Source organism: Bactrocera tryoni, chromosome 4, assembly GCF_016617805.1.
Source record: "Bactrocera tryoni isolate S06 chromosome 4, CSIRO_BtryS06_freeze2, whole genome shotgun sequence".
Classification (NCBI taxonomy): Eukaryota; Metazoa; Arthropoda; class Insecta; order Diptera; family Tephritidae; genus Bactrocera; species Bactrocera tryoni.
In genome coordinates, this window is record NC_052502.1 from 53,470,768 (window position 1) to 53,496,839 (window position 26,072).

Sequence of the window (26,072 nt, forward strand, 5' to 3'; positions counted from 1 at the left end):
CTCTGTATCTGCACTCATTTGTATGAAGTTAGAAATTTGTGATTAAAATTTTTGCATACTTCGCTCCGAAAAAAATCAATAACGAAGTTCTAGAGCGGAATATGTAACATTATTTGCCTGAAATAAAGCTGTAATTAGCTAAAATAATTTAAGCAGTAGTTACCTGTAACTTTTTGTTTTTGTTATGATGTAGAATGGTGAGTAAGTTAGGTTTTATTTGCCGGAGTCTTCTCTCGGGAGCACTCTGTAAACTTTAGTTTCGGGCTACCAGACCACTGTAGCGTCTTTCAAGCGGAGGTCATCAATGTAGCAGTAGATGTACTCCTCCGAAGTGTGGTCTCCGTAACTGTAAAGCTATTGAGCTGATTTTGCTAGGAAGGGCAACCTTCGCCAATTTCGTTCGACTAAAAGCGAGTTGGTTTTCGACGTCCTGTCGCGTTCTGACGACGGACCTATGTGTCTCCAGTGAGCTCGGCAGGCGCTGGGCAACTACCGTAACTTTGACGGCTGCGAAATTTTTCTGACTCAGAGTGAACCATAAAAGGTCCTCCGAACTACGAAGGGTTAAAAAAAAACAATTTCGCCGCAGTTCAATAGGTTTACACTCGCTGAGACTAAATATTTTAGCGTTTCATTTTGCCAAAGTTGTATGAAGAAAGAGGAGGTGGAATTACCTTGCCACATTCTCCTTTATTTCTCGGCTTTTGCCAGACTGCGATTGAAATATCTCGGTAAGCACACTTTTGGCTCAGCGAAACAGCTGGGATTGGCATTAATCGCCTTAATAAATTTGTGGTAAGCTCAAAGCACTTCGTCGACATATGAGGACCTCGTCATTCATTTTAAGCAGTTTACGGGTAACAAAAACGGCAAATATCTGTCCAAGTGAAATAAATTGATTATTGGACTAACCATATGATCTAGCCTTATTCTTGCCTAGATTTTTCTGATTGTGAATAAAAAGTTTTTCGACTAACAGTGTACTAGCTAACAGAAAGAGAGAGAGAGAAGAAACCTTCAATTCGGTAGTTCTGTGCTCGTAATGTATGAGTTCCACTTACATATTTTGGAAGGCTGTAGAACGAATTTCATCAAAATAACTGGTTCTTTCTGTTCTCAGATGTTCTAGTTATGAAAAGAGGATCTTACTTAGTTAACTGAGAATGCCGGTTCATTGTGATTGATCCAAAATACTCTCAAAAATCGACAAAGCGAGTGTCTGCATGTTTCCATCTCTATCCCTCCATATCATTTTGACAGTTAGCGCCCGACAAAATTTTTAGATGAACCTTTCTGCGAGCAAGTATTTCAGTTGATCTCCTGCTTTCTACCCTGAGCCAGATAAATATCTCATAGTCGCACAGGATTTAGTTGTTTACGAGCGGCTGCTAAGCTCACGCGAAGTACAGAGGTGAAGCAAGAAGGCAACGGACACCTATCTCGTACTCAAACTAAAGTACTTGGGAAAAAGCTACACTATCTCGCAAGCTAATTAGCTTCAATTCTATTACATTCTATTCTATTCTGGGATCTTCATAAGAAAAAGAAGAAAAAGAGAGTTTCTAAATAAATATAAAATCAGTTTTATGAGAAAGCTTAGCTGAAGTGAAAATTTTTTTGGGAAAGGCTTCTAGAAGAACGACCAATCTGTTCTACTTTTTAACAAAATTATTTCAAATTGGATTGATAAATGGAACCAATATATTATTTCAGTGAAAATATACAACCCTAATGTATAACTTAAGGTCATTTATACAGTGCCTCACTTATTATTATTCAACTACTCAAATGTTGCGGAAAACATTTGATAGCATTTACGCCAGTTTTCGCCACTCCCCGCCATCAAAAGACTTCAAAAAATAATTGAAGTGATATCTACCTCAGTTGTAGAATGCCACATGGTAGGCACATATTTTGGCAATTTCAGCAAGCAATTAATTTGGGTCAAATGAGCCACGGAAAGGTAAGAGTAGCAGTAAGAAAGCAACAACAATCATAATAAGAATGGCAATAACAGCGAATTTATGCCAATTTGGCAGTTAGCACTTTTTATGTTGGCATAATATTTGTACAGATGCAAACATACATATGTATGTATCTAAATTTTTGTTTATTTTTAAACCTTGAACAGGGTATAACAAGTTTGTCATGAAGTTGTAACACCCAGTAGGCGCGAGCTAGTCCCTCAATCTTCGAGATATCGAACTGAAATTTCGCACTGGTTCTTTTCCCCTTAAGAAGCCTCTGTTTTGTCAGAATCACCGATATCGGACCACTATACCTTATAGCTGCCATACAAATTTATCGATCAAAATCAGGTTCTTGTATGAAAAACCTTTTTATTTGTCGGGATATCCACACGAAATTTGGCATGGACTATTTCGTTTTAGCCAGCGCTACGATATCTGAAAAAAATTCAGATCGAACAACTATAGCATATGGCTGCCATACACAATGAACAATCGAAATAAAGCCCTTGTATAGAAAACTTTTTCATTTGTCGAGATATCGACACGAAATTTTGCGTGGGTTAATTTTGCTGATAACGCTTCAAATATTTGAAAAAATCGTTCAGATCGAATGACTATAGCATATAGCTGCCATACAAACTAATTAAGTTCTTATATGGAAAAATTATTTAATTGTGAAGTGTATTATAGCTACGGGCGAGCGAAGTTACGGTTTTACCTGTTTTTTTGTCTGGCCTTTAGTGAACCAGGAAAACTTAAAAAACGTAGAATATGTTTATTAAAAATTTCTTCAATTTTAATTGTTGTTCAAGCGGTTTGTGTGAAGAGGTAATTTGATATTTACGGCGAAGCGGCCGAATTTAAAACCGATTATAGTAATTAATTATAATTTGCTCGTAATGGGTTGAAAACAAGAAAAAGCACCAAATAAGCTGCTGCTGCTTAATTTTTCAATGCACTTAGTTATTAATGGTTTTTCCCCTTCAAACGCTGGCTTTATGTATTACATAAAAGATTTAGTTTAGTAGTGATTTTCGGCAATTTAAAATCGAGCATTTTTGTGGTGCTTCGGGAAATAACACAGTAAACACGGGGTTTTCGAATTTTTTACAGTTTTTGTTATTGTTGATGTTTTTCTGTTGTGCTTATTGTTTTCATTTTGTCTGTTGTTGTTATCATAAATATTTTTGTTGTGTTTATTGTGCTTGTTGTTGTTATTACACATGTTTTTTGTTGCGTTTGTTTTTGTTATTATGTTTTTTACTTCTTTGGCGTTTCTTATTATAATACTTGTTGTTGTAGTAGTTAGCTTTGTAGCAGTACTTCAAGCTAAGCCCCCAATTTAAAGTCGTTCATCAGGCCAAGCTCTTTCTCCTCATGCATATTGATGACTACTCACCATAAATACCTAATTAACTGAGTTGTATATTTACCTACACATACTAACATACACACGCATACGTGCATATACATATACTCTACTATCTGTTGCGGTCGTGTTATTGAGCTGCGTCGGGTCGCCTTGCGTATTCGCGCTTATAATTAAGCGCTTCAAGTGCCGCGCCGCTTTGTATTTATGATTTTGGATTTTATTTGATTTTTATAAAACCGCTAATTATTTAATTATCTACACACATACAAATGTATACAAATATATATTTTTTGTAAGCTCGTGATTACTGTTAATATTTGCGTACGAATGTTTCAGCTTGGTTGTTTCTGCATAAGCGTCGCGTTTGGCAGAAACCGCATTTTTCTGCTGACGTACAAACACACACACACACACACTTTAGTAAATGTATATGTAAATTAAAAACTGGATTTAAGTTTATTACTATTTTTTTAAGTAAACATATTTATCGCTACCAAAGCCTGTCACTTTGGTGAGCTTTTTCTGTGTAAACCGTTTTCTTCGATAATCAAGCTATAAGAAATGTCGAGGCACCAGTGTGATGATAGCAAGTGCATCACATATATGTATATGTATGTACATACATACATGCATGGTCCCTTAGCCGTTATTGTTGCCGCTAAAAGCTGACGCCAAAGCTGCAATTTATAAGCCCGTAGAATACGTTAAAAGTGACAAGAATTTATTGTTGGCTGCTAAGTTGTTGCGGTTTTGATAATTTTTGTTTTTTCTTATGAGACATAAATATGTATTTTATTGTTGCTTTTTATACTTGTTAATTTTTGTGAATTTGTTGCACTTGAAAAAGTCGTTGAAGAGGCCTTGAGAGCTTCTTGCATTATATCATGTCATTGCAATTCCTCAAATATACTATAAATCGTGATTAGAAGCTATAAAGCTCACAAAAAATATAAGATCATTAAATATTGACTTCTTCTCATAAGAAGTTTGTGGTGAAAGTTTAGGTGCTTAAAGATTTCAAGTTTAAATTCTTAATTTGTTTATGTTGAGAGGTTGAACTGATCGAGTTTCATTGAAAAGCTTTCTCCAAAAGTGCTCAGACTTGCAAAAGTGACGCTCGCAGTAACTAATTACTAACTTATAACTATACCGGAAGCTTTTATATGAAGGTTTCTGCGAGCACAAGAAAATACAAAAATTTTTAAGTACATATTTTTCAAATGCTCGGCTTTAAAGCTTTTTAGCTTTTTATTTTATGATTAACTGAAACTTTTGGGTTATATATTTGCTGCTTATTTTTATTACCATTATTAACCTGCCTGCTTTTCCAACTAATTGATGTGGTAACTTATTGAGCTTTTAAGTTTAAAAAAAACAGCTTTGTTGAGCTTTTAAGTTTTAATAACTCCGAAAAATTTCAAAAAAATATTTAGTTATGAATATTTGAACATTAATTTTAAATCCTCGGAGCTTTTAAGCTTTATTCAACATTGCTAGGTGCTTTGTTTTGGGATATGATAATTTAACCGACTTATACTAGTTTTTGAATTTCCGGATTTTATAAATTTAATAACTTCCTGGAATAGTAGTTCCTTGGTGCTTTTATTTAGTATTTATTATACATTTTCCGCCAAGTCTGTAAACTAGCCTTAGAACCTTATTAGTGAATTTCGAAGTTATTGAGTTGTATTTACTTAGTAAGGTGCCAAAAGATACATAACTATTAAAGTTGAAATACAGCTTTGTTGAGCTTTTAAGTTTTAAGAAGTCCCAAATATTTAATTTATATAGATTTTTGAACATCATTTTTAAATCATCGGAGCGTTTAAGCTTTATTGAGAGTTGCTAGAAGCTTTAAAGCTCCATTGGAAGTTGCTAGCAGCTAATTTAATTTTCTTCAGTTTCGATGAATCTTAGTTGCAGCGTTTGTTGTTTTGCAAAAAGGTTACTTGACCGATTTATAGTGGTATTCTTTGGTTACTGTTATTAATAATTTAAGAAGTTTGCACTTCAGGAATAATTTTCGGTTCTTAAGGCTTTTTTAGTATTTATTTGATATTTTCCGTGAAGCCTGCAAACCGGTTTTAAACCTATGGAACTAGGCTTTGAAGTAGTAATTTTTACTTATTTAGTAATGTAATACATATCTATTAAAGTTGAAATGAAGTTTTGTTGAGCTTAAGGAACTCCCAAATATTTCAAAGGAATACCTAGTAGTTTTTGAATATCACTTTTAAAGCTGCGGAGCTTTTAAGCTTCTTTGGAAGTTCTTAGGAGCTTTTAAGCTATTTTAAAAGTTTCTAGATTTTGGACATCACTTTTAAATCGGCTGAGCTTTTAACCTTTATTGAAAGTTGCTGGGAGCTTTCAAGCGCTTCAAAAAGTTTTTAGTTTTTGAACATCACTTTTAAATCGGCGGAGTTTTTAAGCTTTTTTGAAAGTTTTTAAGAGCTTTTAAGCTACTTCAGCTTTCTTCAGTTTCGGTGAAACTTAATTGCAGTGTTTTTTTGTATATGGTTACTTTACCGACTAATCGCGGTATTCTGAAGTTTCCAACATTACTAATTTATAAGGCTTCTTTTTGTATATATTTTAGTGCCTTGTAGCTTTTCTTGGATTCATTATAGGTTTCCGCGAAGTCTGCCTACTAACTTAAGAACTTTGTTAGCCAGGTTGTGGGTTGTAAGTTGTAGTTTCCTGTCCATGCTATCAACGAGTTGATTGGTTTAGGTTCTAAGTGTGGAAGACCTACTATTGGAGGCTCTAAGGCTTTATTGATCACCTAGCTGTGCCACTATTTCAGGCTTTAAAGCTTTATTACTCCTCTAACTGCTTATATAAGCCATCTGCTAACTGATCTATGGGCAACTTACATGCCTTAAAATACTATTTTATTATATTCATTGTATTTGTAAATAAAAACTAATCACAACTCTCTGACTATAATATTAAAATTTAGTAAATTTATGCAAAACTTTGTAGCCATTAAATATTTATGAGTGCTAAGCTAACGTTGCTAACGCCAGCGGCTTCAAATGATGACCGCGTGCTGATGAAACTCGTAATTATTATAGAGACGTTTAGTATTTAAAACGTACAAAAAAAGTATTGAGTTTCCCGTTTTTTTATTTTTATCCATATAAATATTTTTTTTTTTACATAATTCATGGTATTTTATAGCAACAACTATAAAATGGCTGACATAATCAACTTTTGATAGATCCGAGCTTCTGACGGCTGTCTAAAGTTAGTTAACTACACAGCCTTTTTAGCTAAATTATATAAATGCTTTTCGATTTTAATTAGCAGCTATTACTTAGTGGCTGCAAAGTTAATATTTTCTGCCTAAGAAGTTTAGTAAATTGCTGCATATTGTTTTGTGATTATTCATTATTCACAGACGCGTCTTGCTTTAATTGTCTTAATTGCCGCGAAGGAATGCTCACTGTTATTTATAACCGAACGCTTTTGGCTGACAGGTCATTGCACGTATGTATGTATGTATATACATATATTTAACATAGAAACATATATATATATACATACATACATAGCTTAATTTGAAGCGTAAGCGTTTACTATGTGGTCTTATGGTAAATTATAAAAATAAATAGAAGAGCGCTCTTCTAGATTAAAATTTGTCTAAACAAGCATGTTTTCTTGAGCACTTCTTTCAAGTATGCCCTGTCTGTAAGTCGTGTATGTATGTACATATGTATGCTATTTATGCTACGTAGTCTACATCTGCTATGTACATAGGTTATACTATGTCTGCTATGCGGCATGCCCTCTTCTATTTGCCGTGTAGCCTACTCACTGCTCAGCGCAGACTTCTGAGAAAAACCAGCAGCAGTTCGCAGACTTTGGACTCGCTGCCCATGTCATATTACATCTAATCGGTTTCTCATCTTTTTCTGTGCAACGAATTGCTTTTTGTCAAGTCATTTGACATGTTGCCTTATCATTTTATTACATTATGGTAGCAGACATTCGAATATAAAAAGTAACACGTGTAGTTGGGGGTAGTCGTATAACCAGTTCCCGTTTTATGCTGTAGTTTTAAGGTTTCGGGAGCATGCCGAGTACTGGAAAATATTTACAAACTCTAAGATTAAAAACATACATACATACATATATAAAAATTAATTTCATTATTTTAAATTAACCTGTACTACCCTAAATTTCACTGTGTGGGTTGAAGTTTAAGGGAGTTGTAGAGGAATAATGTCATGTTCTGCGATAAAGTAAATTTTTCTTGAATAACAAATACAAAAAAATAATTACAATATGAGCTAAATTTAATTTGCCAAACTTGCAGAGTGGCGAATCGAACAAGCAATTGGTATAAATCGCATAAAATGGCATAAAGAGTTAGAGAAAAAACAACAAGTTAACAGTCCAACTTTGAAAGGTGTTCTGGAATTAATATGGATGGCTTAGTGGTCGCAACGTGTGTTTATTTTCAACAAAAGAGCATAACTGTTGTAAGCGAGCAGGGAAGTGGCGAATCGATCACACCTAAAGCAGTTCAATTAAGTTTATATAAACCATAAGCATTTTAAAACAACTACATCCATATAAAAACATATATTTTCTTAAGTATATCGATACAAAAATTTAAATGCCTAGCCGCCCATGTTTCATATAAAATACAAGGCACTTTTTATACTCGTTTTCCTTTGAACTCGTGCATAAATAATTCGGTCATTGAATGCGAATGCGTAGGCAAAAACAAAATATGTGACTATTAAAAAAAATATATACATACATACATATATAAAAGTATATTACTGCATTGCGCGAATCATCAAAGAAGAGCGATAAAAGAGCAAACAAATGCGAGAAGAGGTATCAGTGAACTCAGCGATAGACACAGTGAAACAAAAGCAGGTGCGATTGGTGCCAATTCTGCGGGTTTCTGGTATTCGTTCACACGCTGATAAACAGCAATAGCATTCTGGCCATACTAAATTTCGCCGAAAATATCTTGATTTTAATTTGTTGTTATTTTACAGAATTTTTTTCGCATATATTTATTATTTTTAGGCAAAACAGTTTCACTTTTCTACATACTTATCATCACCGAAAATGAAATATATCATAACATCACTTTTCATAACTTTTCATAATGAAGGAAGAACAGTAAAATAGAAACCACTCATTTTGAAACAAAATGTGTGTTTTGGTTATAAGATGGTGGTATATTGGATACAAGGGTTAGCGGAAATTTAAAAGTTTATGATACATACATATGTATGTATGTATAGGTATGAATGTATATAATCTAGTGAATCGTAGGCAATAAAAAACTCAATTTCGATGATGATTTTTTTGGATTCTAAATGACGATGTGCTTATGATTATCGTCTGAGAATAAATTCGAATCTGAATTCAAAATTTTAAAAATTCAGCAATTTTGTTTTCAGTGTTTTTGCATTGTCTTTGAAAGCCTAGCTGACTCGATTTAGTGGTTCAATGCTATTCTTGAAAGTATTCTTAGTTTGGAAAGGCTTTTCCAGCCAACTTCGGATAACAAATGTAATCAACCAGTGACGGCTATGGGCAAAGGTTAGTGGTTCATCCAAGCCTTAAACTCTTGGAAAATTTATAAAGCCTATTAACAAATTTAAAAATCTTCATTTTATTTAGGAGAAAATTCAAAAATTTATTTGAGAAAAAACCAATCCCAAAGCAAAAATATTAGAGATCGATAACTTGGTTTATTATCGATACATTTCGAATAAAAAATTTTTGAACATTGTAGCCAAATCATTTTATATGATTATTAAACCAAATCAAAAAAAAAATAATATCAGTAGTCGATAATTTTGTTTATTATCGATATATTTCGACCAACAACTTTTTAAATATTGTAGACAAATTGTTTAATAGGATTATAAAGCCAAATCAAAAGTAAAAATATTAGTAAGTGAAGTGAAGTGAAGTATTATCGATTGTCGATACATTCCGACTAAAAAATTTATAAATATTGTAGCCAAATCATTTTATATGGTTATCAAACCAAATCGAAAGTAAAAATATCAGTTATCGATACTTCGATTTATTATCGATACATTGCGATCAAATAATTTTTATTTCTGTGCTATACACTATTGTGGAATATAGTATTATATTTAATTAACTATATGTTATTTTTTCCCAATGCAAATAATGAGCATAGAAAACTTTAAATATAATCCAATTGAATCGGAATTAATCGAAATTCTTATTTGAATCGACATATTGCCTAAAGACAATCGCTTTGATAGTAAACTATCATATTTACAAAGCAGTCTCTGAGTTTTTAAGATATCGTTCTGATCTTATGCACATCTCAGTTTCTCCCAAAGGAGCTGCTAATTTGTTCGAATCGCCGATATTGGAACTCTAAAGCATATACATACATACATATATATACTTATGTAGCTGCCATACAAACTGACTGATAAAAATTAAGTTTTTGTAAGTTCAGAAATTTCTATTTGTTAAGGTATTGTAGCTTCGGTGCAATCGTAGTTAACGTGCTTACTCTTCTAATAACTAAAAATATAATTTTTTTTTGCTGATTTCATAAAGATAAATTGTATCTATGGTAAATTACTTGAAAGCAAATCAAAAGCTATCATTTTCAAGTTTAACAAGTTCAATGGAAAATTTTTCAAAACCCCAGACAATTTTTTTGTGCACTTGAATAGTCAGACAAGTATCTTATAATTGATTACTGTTTGCGCATATGATTGGAAAAGATTGCGCATACTGATAGATGCCAATCTGCAACTGCAGATGCGATATTAGCAGATCTTCGACAGCAACACAAAACCAGCTGCGATGGCGGCGCCCACACTAATGATTGTAACAACATATCTTTATACATATGTACAAATATATATTTGTATATATTTTTGTCTATAAATCTGCCTGTATCATCACTAAATCTATAACCGTAAGTGTGTAGATAACTGTTATGCCTCTGCTTGTTCAGACCAGACACACACAAGACCAATTAAGGCACTCAGCCGCACCGACAAACAAGTGAACTCACAAATCAGAGATCTACTAATCACCCACGCAGGCGATAATGAGCGCTAATGCGCAGCTGTTTACACTGCAACAAGACTACACACACTCGTCGTCGCCACTCGACGCTTTGTTTGCTTATATGCAAAAAGATGCACATTTGCGATAAAATAGCATTTATTTTTTGTTTTTCTTTTCGAAAAAGTGAAGTATTATGCAGTTGTACGAATTGGGTAAAGTTGCTGCAAACACTTCCTGCCTGCTGCGTTGCATGCAAATGCGGTTCAGTTTTTGGTGCGTTGTTGTAGGTGTCTAAACAAGTATTAGCAAAACGTACAAGTCCAAATCGGAAGTAAAGGTAAATACATTATCAAACGCTATTATGTTGACAATTTCAAAACGCTGACACACGTGCAAAGCATACAAAAAAATGAAAGGAAACGCGTTATGTGTGTTGTGTGGCATGTTGCAAGCATATTTTTTCACGATTATCGCGGCAATCAGGCACTCGTTGCACTTTTCAAATGTGTATAATGCGGAGGTGTACATGTTTGTAGGGAATACAATACGGTTTTCACTTTGATAACTCAATATTTGTTGAAAGACTGAGCTGTCATACATACCCTGTAGGAAAATTCTACATTTTATTGTTAAGAAAAGGCTTACGTATAAAGTTTTTGCGAAATTATGCGAAGATGTCTTGTCAAATAAAAAAGTTTTCTTTACAAGAACTTGCTTTTGGTCCATCAATCTGTATGGCAGCTATATGCTATAGTGAGATGATTCAAAAAAATTGTTCAAAAATCATAACGTTATCTTCTGTTATGATCTATGTCAAATTGCCAGAAAGTATATAAGTATATGTAAATGAAAAAATTAATTTAAGTGAGTTATAGAAAAGAAACTAAAAAAAATTATTGTTTGAAGTCTTTTTTACTTTCAAGTCTGGGCAATTTCGCATGGCTCTCTAATGTCGTCGCCATAACAGCCTCTACATTTTCCGGTAGAACCCGTTTGGAAACGCTATCTAGCAATTGAATATGTCGTTCCGTTCCTTGTATGTGTGATGGAATTTTTGGATCATTAAACGGTGGATCATCTTGATTTAAATATTCTTTCAATGTATCGTATGGAATGCTTCGCGTGAATGGTGGTTCAAAAACGATATTTATATCATTTAAATTGATCATACCCGTATAACTTGTGCAATTAAAGTTTATATCTGGTTTTTTATAAACTCGTAAGTTCCATTGGCTCGTCAACATCGGTTCGATAGCGTAGAATTTTCTTGATGGCACAGTCGCGCTTTTCTTTCCTATCATCAAACAACATTGATAACAAGATATTTTCCGAATGCGCATAATATGAATTATCTTCAATTACTTGATTGACAATTTTGCGTAAACGAGGTTCTAGAAATCGTGACCAACCAATGAACTTGAAAAATAATGCACTGCCGTACACGACAGAGCTGTAGTACATTGGCACATAACATTTAATTATAAATTCAACCAGAATTTTTAAATTTGCATCTGGATTTCCCGTTGTCACATATAATCGCAATAATCTAGCGGCCTTGGTGAGCCACTGAGAATGTACAATTTTCCCTGGTTTGATGTTAGACAGATCCACCGGAACCACGCCGCTAGAAATTGCATGGGCCATGTCGTATAAGTACTTCCAATCGGTGGAAAATTCTTTTTTTTCTGGAGCAGGGGGCATATTTTGCAACTCAATTTTCTGGAAGCCGTCCATCACCTAAATATATATAAAATAACAAAATAATTAAAAATGGTTGGCAATTATAATAAATAAGTGATAGCAATAACTTACCGGAAAAATTTCACAAGTTTCGATTTGACGGCTCAGTTTTCTGGTTGCCGATCTTGGTCCAGTGCTGGTTGATTTATCCAAAGCTTCAAACAAATGCCGAAACGGAAGTTCGTTGAAGTGTAGAAGGCAAAGAAACCAATGCAATGGTCTTTTTAACAGCAATTCGAATCGTCGTATAATTCCACCGTGTGGGCCAGTGTTTGTTGACTCACCGTCAGTGAATATTCCAATTAATGTATCCAGTGATATATTTTTATCGTTGAAAAAGCCATTTAATTTGGTTGTTTTGTATTCAGCGGTTTCATGTTCCAGTCTTACGTAACCAATCAATTCAGATTTGGGTTCTCTCAAAATAACAAGATGAGGTTATTTTACCATCCTAGTATGATACTTCTCATCAATTTTATATATCGTTAAAGTATCATCATTTCTGCCATCGAATGAAAACGCTAACAAATCAGTAGACACACCAAAAACAGTAACATCATGCTTGGGTATATGACTCATTGGGTTTTCGATAGTTGTTGATGTAGTTGCTTCATCTTGCGGTGTAGAGGATGGTGGATTCATTGTAAACTTTTTGATTTGGAATGGTCACTTCACTTATTATTTTTTTTGAAATACCATAGTGGTTATTGCTTTAGTTCTCCTCACTTTCAGAGGTAATAAGAATGAAATGGTAATTTCAATTCTATTTCAAAATTTGCCCCTACCCAAAAGTTCGACCCAAATTGGGGGACATCAGAACTCGTTTCAGAGATATGGTTCCTTCGGCAAAGTTTCTTATTTTGATCCCTAGAATATGATTTTCATAGAGCAATGGGCGATTTTTTTGCCTCCCCACAAATCGACTCGGCCTACTGTTCAGGGTATAAAAAAAATATTTACAAAGCTTTGTTTCCACGAAATTTTTCCTACAGGGTCATTGCCACTCGTTTGCACATTTGAATTTGCATAGACAATTGCTTTGTTGTTGTGAATGCACATATTGTTGCTTGTTGCACGTAGATACAATCGCATTATCAGCGTGGCAAGCGCGTCAATGAGCTTGAATATAAATACGTCTATGTACATAAGCACATACATACATATGTACATACATAATGAATATGTATGTATGTATGTAGGTTTTAATGCAATACTTATAAATTCGTGTATTTTCATTTGTTTTTGCTTTGTTCTGAACTACTGCCTTGCCATAGCGTATTATATACATATGTATCTATATTTATTTACTATTTACATATATACCCGTAAAACACATATTTATGTAAATAAAAACACACTTATAAATATTTTTGTATATTTACACACTTTTTATGTCTGTGTTTACCGCCTTTGGCCCTGTACTGCTGTTGTCTGTCGTCTGCTTTCGCGCTGTTACACTGATAAGCCGCAGCAACAACAACAGCAACAAAATTCAACCGCTTTAGCATCAACAGCAGCCGCAGTAGCCCCTTTGGCAGCAGCAACAGCAGCTAAAAGTAATGAATTTGTCAGCTGATAAGACGCTACGCACGCACACCCCTGCATGATCCATGTGCACTGCAATTACATTTGTGTTAGTGCGCTCTCCTACGCCGCTTGTGTTTGCGCTGACAAATAGCGAAATGAGCGCGGAGGACATTGTAATTAAAATGCGAAAAAGTCATCGAAATTAGCGCATGGAAAATACGTATAATACAGAGCCCCTAAATGTACTTACGAAGTACTTAATAATAATATTTCGTGGAAGTGATCTTTGAACACACACACACATATAGTATACGTGTATATAAATTATATATATGTATGTACATATGTATGAATGTACATATGTATTTATTAGTACTAGGAATGAGAAAGGCACTGAAAACAAGTTTTGAACTACATATGTATGTAATGGTTATTCAATTGAGCGCTACAGTGACGGTATTGAAATGAGTGGAACAACTCAGGAAGTCATCGGAGCTTCAAAATATACTATGTATAAAGCTTCAATATTCATTAGCCCATGATACAAGATTTGTCAATTCGGACATTAAAAAACTTGTAGAAAGTTTAACATATATCTCTGGTAACGCATTCGGTAACCAGTTACTTAACCGGTAGTTGGCTTGCTGGATAAATAGTGAATTTATTTATGAATTGTATTTATATACATATGACTACATATGCTACATATGTATGTACATATGTACTTATGCATTATACATTACAGTTAAGTATTTAGGTTTATTTAAGCAAGCTATTGCAATTATAAAACTCATTAACCATAGTACTATAGTATTATACCCAATAACTAACCAATCAATAAGTAATCTAATGCTATGGTATGTGTGCATATAAAATACCATATATACTACAAAGCTGCGTTACAAATTTTTTTCTCAATCGGAGCCTGTCATTTCGCACTGCTGAAGAGAAGTATTAGAGAAAAAGATTTAGCTTTAAACTGAGAATGTGATGGAAGAAGTCTTTTGTACAGTAATTTCCAAAACGATTTGTAGCCTCAAATATTTCATACCTATCATTTACGAACAACCTCGCAATAAAATAACTATTTACTACTTACTGGAATATATACTGCATATGTATATTATTTGAACTGACGAGGTCCCTTTAATGACTCTTTGCTCTTTTCCGAGCTATTTTTTTTAGGATAATACAAAATAGAATTAAGTAGAGTACAGAGTCACTTCAAAAACTTAGTAAGATTCGGTGCAATTCGAGGAGAAAATACTCCGGAAATAATTTTGAGGAAGGCTGCCGTTTATGCTCGGCCGGGTTCGATATGTGCTTAAGTAAAACTGACTGTCGTGGAAATTGTCGTGGAGTCGACAGCCGACTGCAGCTTGGTAATAATAGCTATTGGCTTAAGATAATGTTAAAGCTGTGCTCAGTAAAGGCTCTTATTCATATTTTACACGTCTCAGTGATGGAAAAGTGAAATTAACGACAGAAAGACTTTATAGATGTATCACAACATCTCACTTCTGCTGCCGCACTCAACTCCAAGCAAGCATAACGTGCTGATAAAATTGAAAAAATCGTTTTTTGACATCAGTGTTGAGAGATGATTCAAACAACTTCCTTAACCATGAGAGTTTTTGAAAGTCCTTTGACATTTGTTGCAATTTTTTAGGAATGTGGGCATAGCTTGAAACATCGTGATGGTCAGCTTCCGATAATCGGTAAAAATACATATGTACATACTTATAATGCTGATGACTTAAAAAAGTAACCCATCACTTTCAGAAACATAGGATCCTTTTGTAATCCTTTTGTTTTTGAAATGTTTATAGATTATCTTTATATACTTATAATTGAAAACGAAAGACCTTTTCGTACTACTACTTTTTTAGAATAATAATTTATAGTGACACACATAAGTATCTATTTTTGTAATCTACAAACTCTTCGGAAAACTTATACAGCGCCCAAATCGCATAGTGATGATTTATTGCTCGTTAATGCGAAACAAGATAAAATTCCGGAATTAGCTTTCTCATAATCTTGCTGTTATGCCAACAACTCATGCGATGTTAAGAAACCGCGTCGGACAAAGTTAACATAACCTCAACCTTACATAACCACACAATCAAAACTTTTTTTCAGAACTTAACTAGTAAAACAAAGCGCTATCCATACACATGTATGTATGTCCATAGTATGTGCCTTTTCTTATAACCTTCTGCAAAAGAAATTGACACAAATTTATTTCGAATTAAATGTCACCGAAACTGTCAATTTCCATTGTTTGCCATTGACAGAGGGCGCATCACCGCCGGACTTCTAACTTTACACACACACATTTCACCTTTTTTTGTTTTTGTAAATCAATGACCATTTATTTGTTCCAGGAGCTGAATAAATAAAATGAATTTTTTAAAGCTAAACTAACTAAAAGTAAAACCGAAGCAGAAAAAAATGCAAGCGAAAATAGAAAAGTTAAAAAGAAAGTCGGAAAGACGCACTGATGCGTTGAATTAAACTGTCAATTTCAACAAATTAGAGTGGTGTTTTGGTTATTCTTTTGTGGGCGGCATCACATAAAGTGCGGTGGCGCCTACATAATTCTGTGTGGTGAACCCACATCAACTTGCCAATATAACTGGCATGAGGCGGCTAACAGGTTTTTGGGTAAAATGTGACTGACAGGTGGATTTAAAGCGAGAAATTAAAAGTTGAAGCAGAAAAACAAGAGTAAAGCTTAATACTGTGCGGAGATTGGCATGCAATGCAAATTGAAGATTGGTTAGTCGTTAAATTTTAGCTGAATTCTCAAATGATTTAGGTTTTTAATACAATTAATTAAATAAGAACACTGTGTTCAATTAGCTGAGATAATGAAATCGAAAATTGGGTATGCTAAATAATAAATTGAAGCGAAATTGCAATTGAGAGAGTCAACTAATTTGTAAATTACAGTAATTAAGTAACTGTAAGTTGAAGCAATTAAGTTGTAATTTGAGACAATTAAGTGTTAAATTGAGTAAATTTAGGTGAAAATTGAGACAATTAAGTTGTAAGTTGAGGAAAATAATTTGAAAAATAAGACAATTTATTTGCAAATTACATGATTGTTTCAAATTGAATCATCGACTCGTTTAATTTTTTGTAATCCTTGAGAGCTGTCAAGGAAAGTATTTTTTTTATAGCTTAAAAACTCCAATTTGAAGTCAACTTATTCGTAAATTGCGTTAATTATGTTGTAAATTGAGACAATTAAATTGTTAGTTGAGACAATTTAGTTCAAAACTTAAACAATTAATTCGTAAATTATCAACTCATTTTAAATTTCGATAGTTGAGTGAGATATTAAGACATTAAGTTGAAAAATAAAACAATTAATTTGTAAATTAGATGACTATGCTTTAAATTCAGTTGTCGACTTGTTTAAATTTTTGTAACCTTTGACAGCTGCCAAGGAAAGTTTTTTAAGATTTTCAAAACATCAATTTGAAGAATATTGAGGTAAAATTATTTCTGATGGAATGGCCTTATGTGTGTAACCAGAGGTCGCCAAACCGGTGTTTGCCCGATTTTTGTGATAGCTTTTAGTCGTGCTCACGGATTTCGTGAAAGGACCATCGTTTAAGGCTCTCTTTATGTTGGGTAATGAGAGAAGTGACACGGAGCCATGTTGGCGATTCTGAAGGCTGGAGCAACGTTACAGTATTGTTATTGATCTTTTAGCAAGCGAAAATCGCCAGACAAAGTTAGCAATTAATACAGCTGAAAATTGTATCGTACTTCAGAGTATTTCAGTTATTTTCTGAACATGTCTCGCCCTTATGTGTATGTATATACATATGTAATTTAGGGAATTATTACTAATTGTCTGAATGAAGGACTCATCTGAAGCGTCTATAAGCCCTATTATCCAGTAAATTCGATAACTTATGACATAGCTTGCGGCATATACTTAGCTGCCATACAAACTGTTCAATCGAAATCATGTGCTTGTATGGAAAACTTTTTCATTTGATGAGGTATCTTCACGAAACTCGCCTTGAGTTATTGCCCAAGATAACGGTGCAATTTCCGCAGAAATGTTTCCGGTCGGTTCACTATAGCATACACATAGCTGCCAAACAAGCTGAACAATCAGAAGGAATATTTTTCTCGTTTCTTTTAAGGGATGTTTTGTATTTGTGAAGGGTTTTTTCTTGTCTTTTTCGAAAAACAGACACTTTTGAAGATTTTGACACATGTAATATTGTCGCCTTTTAATTCGAAATTCTTTTCACTCATACATATGTATACTTAAAATTATGTTTAGATTTTAAGTGATAGCAAATGAAATTGGTTAAAAAACTTTAAATAAATTCAGTAGTCTTGATTTCGGGTATCTTTTTATGTAATAGGAACTGTTAAGCTTCGGAAAGGTATTTAATAGCGTTTGTTTGTGGCTATTATTGTGTGTGAATTTCAATTTTAAAGTTGGTTTTATTTAACAATAAATATATTGCCTGAAACTTGTCAATTATTGATTTCAAAAATTTATTATTTTTTAAATTATGATTTTTTATTTTTGAATAATTTTTGTGTAAAATTTGTATTAATTTTTTAGCGTTATATAAATTTACAGTTATTCACAAATTTATGCAGCTATTTGCGTTTTCTAAATGCTCACGTAGAGCAGTGTTTAACCATAGACTTCGATACAGAAAATATTTTTTTATTTATTCAGTAATTATTAAACATTTTGACAGAAAAAAAACAAATAAAAAATTTACATATATGCAAATCTCTTATAGTTATAATTAATTTTGGCACAAGCAATGATTTAAACAAACAAATGAGTTAAAGTAAAAAATAAATTAGATAAACAAAAATTTATAATTCAAAATTTTATTTGTCGCTCTTTGCTATTTGCACACGACAAACGGGCTAAAATGTGTTTAAATTTATATACAAAACAATTTAAATCATTATTTACTTAGTGAGTAGCACGAAACGCACACATAATTAAATTTTGTAACTTTTAATTAATTAAAATATTTTTTGTTCTCGCTCTTCTTACAGCATTTAACTTATTAAAGCAAACGCTGGCAGCTGTTAAATTCCGCACAAAAACAACAAAATTTATTAGCTTTAATTGGCAGCTGATCAAACCTAAAGGTATGTACATGTGTACCGCATATTGAACTAACGGTACATTTAAGTGATAACTCTGAGTGTGTAGGTGCGATATTTGTCTGTGTGTGCAGTCAATAGTTTATAATACAGTTAGCCTGTCAATTGGCTTGTTTATAGACATTTGCACTTGATATTGGCAAAATATGTAGCTCATTAAAAATCGCTGTTTCAACAAAATTGTATATTTCCCAGCGGCGCGTTTATCTCTTTCACGCGCATACGGGCAGCTCACTGGCTCATTGTCAGCGCAAATTTATTGGTATGAATAATTCAGCGATCGCTTACGCGCATTTATTTATTTATTTGGTGATATGCTATGTTATGTCGCACTATGCCATGTCATGTTATGTTTTTTCTGCATTTTTTGTTTGAAATTTTTTTTTTTGTTGTTATGACGCATTGCTTTAATTTATTTAATTTAAACTGGCTACTAACAAGCCATGGCGGCATATACATATGCCTATATACAAGTACATATGTACATACTTACATGACAACAATTTTTTTTGTCTTCATACAATATTTATATATGCACATACATACTACCTATAGTATGTGTTTATGCACATATTTAGTCGCACTATATTTTTTTCCTGTCCATGAGCGTAATAAATTTTTTACCATTGACGTTTGTGACATTGTCAAAAGTTTAAGTGAGATCGTGAAAAAATACCCGCATATACATATGTATATGTATGTGAGACACTGTTTTATTTATTTAATATACATATGTACATATACAATGTTTATATGTTTCAATATTTTTTCATGCTATTTTGCATAGTTCTGGCAACGCTTCGCAGTTTTTCCCAAAACGCTTGTGCTTCAATGGGCACAAACAGATGTTCACACTGTTGTCATTGTTGCATTTGTTGTTGTGAAAATTTCTGTTGACAATTTAATACAGCTACAACAACAAAGTATTGCTAGTTTCAATGGTGCTAAGCAGCATAAAATTTTAATATTTAAGGTAAAAAAATTAAAATTAAAAATTTTTATGAATAAGCATACTTTATTTGTTTTATTATAAAAATAATATGAATCCAAAAAAAAAAAACAGGATGAAATGTTAAATTCGGCTGCACCGAAGCTATAATACCCTTCACAGTTGTATTTCTGTAACAAAAAAGGGTATAAAGATATCTTTAACTTCATTTTGATTGGTCAGTTTGTATGGCAGCTATACGATATAATTGTCCGATCTGGAAAATTTCTTAGGATAGTGTGCTATTGTTCTGGATAGTAACCCATTCAAAATTTCGTGAAGAATGCTCGTCGGATAAAAAAGTTTTCCACACAAGGACTTGAGTTTCATGGGTCAGTTGGTATGACAGCTATACGATATAGTGCTCCGATCGGAAAAATTTCTTCGAAAAATGTATTGTTGTCTTAGATAATTATCCTTACCAAATTTCTTGAAGAACTCTCGTGAAATAAAAAAGTTTTACATCCAAGGACTTGAGTTTTACCAGTCAGTTTGTATGCCAGCTATACGATATAGTGGACCGATCTGAAACATTTTTTCGAAGAATGTACTATTGCCCTGGATAATATTCCATAACAAATTTTGTGAAGAATTCTTGTCAAATAAAAAGTTTTCCATACAAGGACTTGAGTTTGATCGGTCAGTTTGTACTACAGCTATACGCTATAGTGCTCCACTGTCGCCAATTTCCACAAATGTGCAGTTACTTGGTGAGAAACAAGCGTATACAAAATATCATCAATAACTGATTGGTTTTTACAAACTTCGCGGCAAACTTATTACTCCCTGTTCAGGGTATAAAAATACAAAAACAGTGCATTTACTGTGAGATATTAAAGCGCTTCGCATGTAATTTTATCATTTGCTAATGTTTATTGACACATGCTTCTGTTTTGCGTCTAAAAAATGCGCATAAAAAGAGATTAATCCGACTTACGCATATTTATGGTAAATAACTTCCATGGCTTTGATAGGTTTGAACGTAAAGTTTGTTTTCCAACTCACCTGAAATGATAGAGAAAAAGATAATAAACATTTTTAATAACTCAGAATTTAATTAGTGCTGCATAAAATTTTTTGCTATTTTATTCTTATGCTAAAAAATGGCGCTGAAATTGACTTTAATGAAAATATAAAGGCTTTATTTACATTAGCCGGTGAATATTAATTTTATAAGTAACTATTGATTATATTAGACAAGCATTAATGTTAGCTGGTTACAAAGTTAGTAGATTAAATCGATGACACACAAAGAATTGAGCATAATTTGCCGTGACATCAGTGTGGCCAAGCGCTCTGAGAGCAGTGAGAGCTGTCACAAACAGCTGTTTTTTTTCCTTATGTTTTTCTAAATAGATAGTAGTTTTCATGAATATCGGAAATGAAATAATATTTTGTCGGTTTCACAACAAGCCTCTTCTCGCATGAATAAGAAATAGGTCGACTTTTTATTGAATAGTAGAATTAATTAAGGCTTAGGCTAACTTTAAAACTCTGTCTTCACTGACTAATAGAAAGATTATCCTAAATATTATAATACTTAATTTAAGGATTTAATAGGTAAAAATTGAAACCATTTTCTATAATATTTTTCTTAACAGCCCAATACGGCGTATTGATAAACACCTACTTGACCTCTTTTCGTCAGAGAGTTAAGTCGCCGCTAACGCTTTCAAGTTGATTGATTCTGCAATAGTAATTTCATATTAACTCGGGCAAAATTGACAACGCGACCAAGAAAATGAGCTCCTTGAGAAATTAAGCACAGCGATTTCATTCACCAATAGAGAAGAATTGACCAATGGTTCTGTGATCGAGAGTTCCAAGAGCGAAATCCATTATTCACTGACGGATCAAAGGGGGAAATATGAACTGGAGTGGTATTCTGCTTCAATAAACCATACACAGAAGGTAGCTTCTTACTAACTTCGTTTAATGCAGTCTTTCTGATCGTGATTCTGTGTAAAATGGAAGGCACCAAATGGGGTTTTGCTCTAATTAGCAAGCCAATAATACTTCTAGTGGCAATTAAGGCTATCCGTAGCACTTCACTGCGTTAGGTAAGGAAACTCGGTTAATATCATTTGGGTATACAGTAGTAACAACTCAAGGCATATGACAAAGTTAATTTGGAGTAGTTCTTCTCTACTTCTTCTACAAACTTATACTTCTGTAGGCAAAAGTGATATTGTAGAGGGTCTCCTACCCTTAAGTTCCCAACTTTATGAAATTAGGAGAAGTGAATTCGACGAAATGCGGAACAGGTATAACGCGCTGTTATTCTATCTCTGCTTGATTATGCCAGTTTGCTGCACTTACTTATACCAGTTGCTTGTTCGATTGGTCACATTTCAAACTCTGAAAAGTTGCTTTTATAACGTTTGGTGTTGTACATTTACTATATATTTTTTCACTGGTTCTACATATGTACATTTACATATATACTCCTTTATAGTTTTGTGACTATATAAGAACATATGTACATATATGTATGGTATTGAATATATTTATGTGGGTACATAATCATACATATGCATGTGTGTGCTGGACGGTATATCACCCTTTACTTCGTGCGAAAGTTATGTGGATAAGTTTGGGAATTATCGAAATTTGCTGACCCTTTGCAAAGCTTTTATCACAATTCGGACTGGGAAGCGGAAGCAGATTAAAAAATATTTAAAATATTTCTCGTCGTGCTGTAATTGATAAACTGTAAGCGTGGCTTCCTAAATAATGCGGGACTTATGTATGTACATATATAAATACAATACATATCAAAATATATCTCGACTCCTTTAAAAGCTGCTTATCCATAAGAATTTTTTCAAACCTCTTTAAAACAGTTGCAAAAGTGATTGCTAAGCTTTTGCTTATGCGCAATTTTTGAAAAAGAGCACCAAAACTGCGTCTTCCACGCACTTCTTTAATTAGTGCTACCATTGAACTAAAAAAGCCGCCATTTTTCTGCCTCAACAGCATACTTTGTATTGTATAATAGCGAAATAAAGCCAAAAAATCGCCGATGATCAGCAAAGCGCCGAAAAAGAAAGGCGCGTAATGCGCGATGAGACCAACTTTCGATTTGGCGACGCTGCGACAGGTTTACACAATAAATTTAATTTACCTGTTTTATTGCTGTTGCTCGGCGCTTACTTTTTATCAACGCGCAGCGCTTGGCATATTTAAAGCGCGAAATATGCGCGAACATTTGGCCATTTATGCCAATGAGTACGCATTATTTATTTTGTTTTCGGGCGCATTTCCGACGCGCACAACTCACAGTGCTGCGCTGACAAAAACAGCAACAACAACAGCACAGCCCGGCAACTTGTCGCCAGCACGACTGTGACGGCGAGCGTGAATGGCCAATGAATTCATATTAAAAAAAGTGAAGCATCCTCTGTAGTTGCGGGCGTTTGCGGTATTAATAAACTTTTTGTTGTTGTTAATATTGGTATTTTTTGGTGTACGAAATACGGCGGCAGCGGATTGGCGTTGCTTGATAGTGCTGCTGTGCTTAATCAGCGTACGCAATCAGCAAGTACACGAGTGTTGAGCGGAAGGCGCAGCAGCACCGCACAGTGCTCCGGTGGCGACACCAATGCCGTAAATTCATACTACAATTACAACAAACGCCAATAAACAGTGTTTGTTGTGCTGTGAAGAGCAGAAATTAAAATTAAAAATTGTAGCTGCAATCAGCACCAAACCCTGCTGGCCATTAATTACGCAAGTGATTTTAATATTTTATTTGCGCCTTCATGACAGTTGTTGTTGCTGGTGTTCTTTTTTATATTCCTCATTATTTTAATTATGTTTTTTTTTTTTTTTGTTTCTGGTGGCTTTTAAAATAAATTCTTCTTTATGAATATGGTTTATTGCTGCTTCAGTTGGTTATGAACATTAAGAGGAACGCATAAGAAAGAAGGAAAAGAAAGGAAAATAAAAATAAAAAATATGAAAAATTAGCTGCCATCCTTCTGTTAAGTTCTAGTTAATTTAACCAATATTCGTTATATACTTAGATAAATAACCTATTTTTTAACTAAAAGTTAACTGGTAATTTTCCGGTTACTGGCCGAAATATTGGTTAAGTTAACGAGAACTTAACGCTGATGGTAAGTAGGTTTGTGTAGATGCATCTAGGTGTATTATAGTATCAATGTTATCAATAAGACTTGTTACGAAAGTTGTCTAAATCGTAATTATACCTAAGTTGTTCGAGTTTTAGAAAAATCATAATTGTGTACCTTCAACTGAAGTGAGTTGAATGAAGTAAACTATTACAAATTTTGAGTTATTTTGTATTACAATCTTTTCATATTTTTTAAAGTTTCTTAGCTTATCTTTCCTTTTGTTCTTTTTTCCGAAGAAGTAAAATTTATTATCTTTTAAAATTTGGGTAGCTCAGCTGATTCAAATTTTAAATTTATTCCAGCATTGAAAATAAAGTTCTGCACTATAATAGGTACAGGTAAATTTATAGGTCCATCTGTAGACCAATTCTAATTTATGGAACACTTGTACGGTGACTAACATTAAATAAAAAATATATTGTGTGAAAATGAAATGGAATACAAAGAGCAGCTTGTGGAGTTGTTACTGGGGCTATAAATTCGTGACAGAGGCGTTTAAAATATTCCTGCATCAACAGGGAAATATTATGAACATAGCGTCATAAGGCACCAGATAAACTTACGTAAATCGGACTATATAATCCCAAGGTTAAATTTCAATACTAACTCGCGGATAAGATTAGTCGCTAGGTCTGAAAGGAGAAGAAGTTTAGTAGGGGAAGACGAGGTAGAGGTAGTACTATCTATACGGACGAGTCCAGTCTCTCTTTCTATCCGCCTACAAACTCAGCCAACACCTTCCAAGTGGAAGTACTAGGCATAGAGAATTTCATTGATTAACTGCCGGAGGATACAGAAAGCCACCACATACACGGCTAGCCAGTCGGCGCTGTTGGTCTTGCCGACGCCACACATTAATTCCTGCGTTGTCAACAACTGCAGGAAGGCTGAATTCCCACCCGCAGGAACATTTTCGGCAATTTAAAGGCAGAAAAGTCGGCAAAGCAGATGAGCCTCTTTCGATGAATTCTATGCAGCGTCGTCTATCATGAACGATCATGTATTTTGAACAAATAGGTGGACCCAATAACAAGCTACAATATAAGAAAACAGATCTAACAGGAATAGAATCAATGACCAACTAATCAGCTCCAGAAATAGTATATACAAACTTACAGCTACTATAATGGGGCGTTGGCCTTTGAAGAGATGTCTATGGTATGAAAAGTGCCACAACCTTTTCAATTATGTCTAGTAACCTCAATTTTTCATCACTGATTTAATTTGTTTAAAGTTTCTGTGCTCCTTGAAGTTTCTGAACTTCTACGAAGTCTGTAACATCCGAAAACAAACGTCGGGGACCATATAAAGTATACATACATATGTATGTTTAAATGACCAGCGTAACGAGTTGAGTCGATGTGGATATATCCGTCTGACTGCTCATCTATATATATGTGAACTAGTAACTCAATGTTTGAGATATTGACCTGAAATTTAATTTTTCAAAACAAGGTGCTACTCATTAGTCGGAACCGACAATATCAGACAGCTATATGTAGTATATAGCTGCTATACAAACTGACTTATCAAAGTCAAGTTCTTCCATGGAAAACTTCTTTATTTAGCGAAATATCTTGACTAAATTTGGCTCAATTTATTGCTTAAGGTAACATTCTTTGAAAAAATTGTTCAGATCGGAGCACTATAGCTTATAGCTGTCATACGAACTGAACAATCAAAATCGAGGTCTTGTATGGAAAAATTTTATATTTGACCAAAGATCCTCACGAAATTTTGCGGAAAGTTTTGCCAAAAGCAGCGCTTTAATCCCTGACTATTTTGTTCAGTTTTGACTACTATAGCATACATATAGCTGCCATACAAACTGACCAATCGACCTCAATTCCTTGCGTGAAAAACCTGTTTTTTTTGGCAAGATATCATCAGCTAATTTAGAGTGATAGATAGATTATTATCTCGGGCAGCGCCAGATCGCAGATTTTGAACTACAATCTATACTGGACAAAAATCCTTAGAAAAATATCTAAATATATATGTATGAACAAGTACAGCTAAGTCTTGATAAAAAAAGTCTAAATTTCTACTAGAAAACGACAACATTGGCAACATATAACTCATGAACACTATTTTAAGTCACTGTATGTACGCAACGGTTTTACAAAATGATAAGC

The 26,072-nt window shown here is 33.7% G+C and overlaps 2 protein-coding genes across 3 annotated transcripts in view; one reads left to right on the forward strand and one right to left on the reverse strand.

Moving 5' to 3' along the window:
- The window catches only part of LOC120774603, a 439,267-nt gene that overhangs the window by 59,058 nt on the left and 354,137 nt on the right, over positions 1-26,072 (reverse strand). The gene's annotated exons all lie outside the window — the stretch shown is intronic.
- Positions 1-26,072, forward strand: part of LOC120773679 (protein folded gastrulation) — a 90,286-nt gene that overhangs the window by 21,181 nt on the left and 43,033 nt on the right. For both annotated transcript variants that reach the window (XM_040102710.1, XM_040102711.1), the window contains exon 2: positions 18,703-18,798. The gene's annotated coding sequence lies outside the window, so the exon portion shown is untranslated. The remainder of the gene's footprint in view (positions 1-18,702; positions 18,799-26,072) is intronic.